The sequence below is a fragment of the Solanum dulcamara genome, chromosome 10 (assembly GCF_947179165.1).
Source record: "Solanum dulcamara chromosome 10, daSolDulc1.2, whole genome shotgun sequence".
Classification (NCBI taxonomy): Eukaryota; Viridiplantae; Streptophyta; class Magnoliopsida; order Solanales; family Solanaceae; genus Solanum; species Solanum dulcamara.
In genome coordinates this window covers 33694124-33698518 of record NC_077246.1, presented here as the reverse complement: position 1 = coordinate 33698518, position 4395 = coordinate 33694124, and the positions used below count along the sequence as shown (strand labels likewise).

At 35.6% G+C, this 4395-nt stretch overlaps 1 long non-coding RNA gene across 1 annotated transcript; it reads right to left on the bottom strand.

Moving 5' to 3' along the window:
* Positions 1-910: 910 nt before the first annotated feature.
* LOC129871354 (uncharacterized) lies at positions 911-3001 on the bottom strand. The gene is made up of 3 exons (XR_008762247.1): positions 2942-3001; positions 1958-2009; positions 911-1167 (listed from the first exon to the last, which is right to left on the bottom strand). It is a non-coding gene; the product is annotated as an uncharacterized LOC129871354 (long non-coding RNA).
* Between the last annotated feature and the right edge of the window lie 1394 nt (positions 3002-4395).

The following is a 4395-nucleotide window of genomic DNA, read 5'->3' as shown; positions in this document are numbered from 1 at the left end:
ATTTGGATCGGGTGTCACGTTCCGACACGGTATATTTGGATCGGGTGTCACATTTCGATACGGTATACTAAGATCGGGTATCATATTCCGACATGGTATATTCAGATCGGGTGTCACGTTCCAATACGGTATATTTGGATCGGATGTCACATTCCGACACGATTATATTAAAGAAAAATAAATTCAAATGACTTAATACTACCCAATCTCCAATAACTCATTTTCCAAAAGAGTGTGATGTGGAGGCTTGAGTCCTCGTGTGTGATCTTGATATTGTTGACTGGTTATTTAATTGTTCATTGGTTGCCACTTGTTAAGTGTTATTGTTGATTTCTCGCTATTACTTTATGCTTATTGATTTCTATTTTGAGTCGACCGATGATACCTACTCAGTACATACTGTCCTGTACTGACCCCTACTTGTATCTTTTCTTGTTTTATTTTGTGGAGTGCAGCGAGTGTTCCACCGACTTCGACTCAACCTTAGCTCTAGACAGTCTCCAGTTCATAAGATTTCAGGGTGAGTTATCCTTCTAGCTGGCGATGGAATCTCTTGTCATGGCATGATGTCCTTAGTTTTCGGACACACTATGTTAATTGTTTATTCTGGTGATGATATTTTCGAGACTTAATGTCATGACCCAACTCCGTAGGCCGTGACTGGTGCCTGTACTGGACACCCGTACACATATCTGTTATCTATAACCAATTCACAACTAAACATGATATGGGACTTAAGGAAATAGGATGTCATATCAAAACTGTCCTATATTTATATATTTATGCGACCTGTCTCCTGAGGAGTTATAACATCAAAGGTAAGGTGGTACGTAAGCCGACAAGGCTGCCACTACACATCACATTCCAAAATATATATTTATATATGCAAGCCGACTAGGATGCCACGATGAATAGGAACGTTCCAAAATATATATCATACTAGTACAACTGGATAACATCTATATACCACCTACATATATGTCTACAGACCTCTAAGAATATCAACAGTAATATATGACGGGACAGGACCCCGCCATACCCATGGATAAATAAATATATACATTAAAATATCTATATCAAAATTCTAGGCTCCGGGATAATGGAGCACTTCCAAAATAGCTGAGTGGAAATCCTAAGCTGGCGGATCTCCAAAATTAATATTTATACCTGTGGGCATGAAACGCAGCTCCCCGAAGAGAGGGGGTCAGTACGACATATGTACTGAGTATATAAAGCATAAAATACCATAAAGGAGATCACATTTGAAATAGGCAATCAGGAGACAAGTATAATACCGATAATCAAGAAATCACTGTACTTGTGCCTTATGAAATAAAATCATGCATGATCATATCATATATCATATCCGACCCATTATGGATTCGGTGAATCTGTTATATACATGTATATCATATTCAGCCTATCCTGGGTCTCGGCGCCATCATCATATCACCATGTCATCATATCATATCATTATATATATATATATCGTACCCGGTCCTCTAGTGAGGGACTCGGTGAATAATGTAGTAAAACTGTGCACGAATACATACCCGGCCCGGAACTTGGTGAAAGATACATTAAGACATACACGAGTAGAGTAGTGAGTAACCATATGCATTTAAATCATCATTTGAGACTCAATAGAATAATTCAAATGAACAATCATTTGAAAATCAAGAAAATATTCATTTCAAGTAACCTCCGATTGACATTATAAATTATTCCAAATATAAATGATACAGAAGTATTATTTATACTAAAATACGACTTATACCAACTTGGATGGCTGGAATCATACATATGAGTCAATAAATAACGATATAAATTCTGAAAATTAAGAACATTCGTCATCCTAGTATATCTAAGAATAAGAGCTTCGTTGGAATTTTATACATTCGTCATCCATTTATTTCATAAGATCATGCCAAATGAAAGAAATGTTAGCTTTACATACCTTTAGGGTTACTTGCACACAACATGTATATGCTTTCCAATATTGTCTCAACCTATATTAAAATGTTAAGCACTACGGTTAAGCTATGGTAAGGCATAAAACGTACTCTATCGTTAGTAGGTTGTTTCTGAAAATTTGGACAGCACCTCCCCTGAACTTCATCACCATTTTTTGAGTATATATGAGACAAACTGGGTTTTATAGTCTAAATAAAAGTTTTATATCTATGAATTATCTTTCCATAACATCTTTAATCTCTCAAAACGGAGCTTTACACAATAAGTTATGCTAAAATTACTAACAGCAGTCCCATCCAAAAATGGGTTGGCCAAATTACTCCAAAACAGCCCAAACAATGCATAAATTCTGCACTATTTACTTAACAACAACCACCACTTTATTCACAAGTTATATAACAATAAATCCCTGCACAACCACTTCAAAAGTGACCCTAAATCAGCCCACAACCAACACATGTCGACAACAATATTAGCGGACAGAGTTCTGTCTCCAATTAGCTCTTGTAGTTAATTCAATTTAACCCATACAAATATGTTATTCTTCTTCAACCAAATTTTACACATACTTTTTTAGTTTATACCTTAAACATACCTTAACCATATCATGTACAAAAACAACATCTAACAGCCCCAACATAACTTCACAACACAATAGAGTATTTGAACTCAAAAGTCCTTACACCAAAATCATGTAAAACCTCTTCTCAATTCCGTCTTTAAAAATACCAAAAATAAGAAATAAACCTTCCTTTAACATCTTTAATTCCCTTATTATACTTATACAACAACATCCTAAATCATTCTTCTCAAAACAAACCAAAGATCAAAGTAATTCTCATAGGTTAGAAACCAAAATTTTTGGACAGCTTTTCTAAAATTTCAGATTTATGTTTCCAACATCTATAGCATGATTTCAATGAATTCCATGGAAGAATCAAGTTAAAATAATAAATAATCAACTTACCTTAACCTTGGAGAGATTTATGAAGTTCAAAGAGTTTGGGACGTTATTGGATAGGTTTTGAGATAAGTGAGAAGAGGGAGAAAATTCTGGAAATTTGTCAAGTGCAAATGCTGAAATTTCCTTATCCTTTTCCTTTTTAATTGGGCTCTTTTGGGTCGGTTTTTGGGCTAATATTTTTGACCAAAAATACTTTATTGTGTGGACAACATATTAGGATTTTGTCCAAAACAAATTATTGGAGTTTGGTAGCCCAAAATCCCTATTCATTCCACCAACAATGGGCTGCCAGAAAATTTTCAGAATTGGATTTTCCCACAATTCACTTATATTGGCCCAACAATAAGTCATTACTTAGCTTAATAGTACCATATAACCAACCCGTTAAATTTACACCATGTCCAAATCTTAATACCTCTTACTTCAACTTACTATTAAATTTACACCATGTTCAAATCTTAATACCTATTACTTCAACTTACTACTCCTCTTAGAATTAAAAAAACATCACATGCCACCTTTTAAAATTTCAAACCATTGCCACACTCTCAATCCATTCCCAACCAATACATTCACCTACAAGTCATGATTTCTCATACATGTATGAATATTCCGCACTGAGTACAATATATTAAAACGTTAATAAATGAAAAAAAATTACAGGGTATTACATCCTCCCCCCTCTTAAGAACATTCATCCTCGAATGTTAAATTCAATACGAAAATTTCATTTTTCTACGAATTCAGCCAATTAAAAATTTAAGTTACCTACAGGTGTATGGAACAAGTAAGGGTACTTGTTCTTCATCTCCTCCTCGGCTTCCCAGGTCATCTCTTTTCTATTATTATTTCACCACAACACTTTGACGGAAGCCACATCCTTAGCCCGCAATCTCCTAATCTTCCGATCTAGGATTGCGATAGATTTCTCCCTGTAGGACAACTTTTTATTACCTGGACATCATCCATGAGAAATATTCTGGAAGGGTCGCCTATACATTTGCGAAGCATTGACACGTGAAAAACTGGATGTACTGCTTCCAAGTCGGATGGTAGGTCTAACTCATAGGCAACCTTGCCTATTCTACGAATAATCTGATAGGGGCCAATGTATCTCAGGCTAAGATTCCCTTTCTTGCCGAATCTCATTACCCCCTTCATGGATGACACCTTCAAGAACACCCAATCATCAACCTGAAACTCTAAAGGTCGACATCGATTATCTGTATATGATTTTTGTCGACTCTAGGCTGCTAATAATCTCTCCTGAATGAGCTTCACTTTATCCACAGCTTGCTAAATCATACTTGGTCCTATTAGCTTTGTATCACCAACCTCAAACCAACCAATAGGTGACCTACACTTTCTGTCATACAAAGTCTTATACGGAGCCATTTGGATACTAGAATGGTAGCTATTATTATAAGCAAACTCAATAAGTGGCAAATGATCATCCC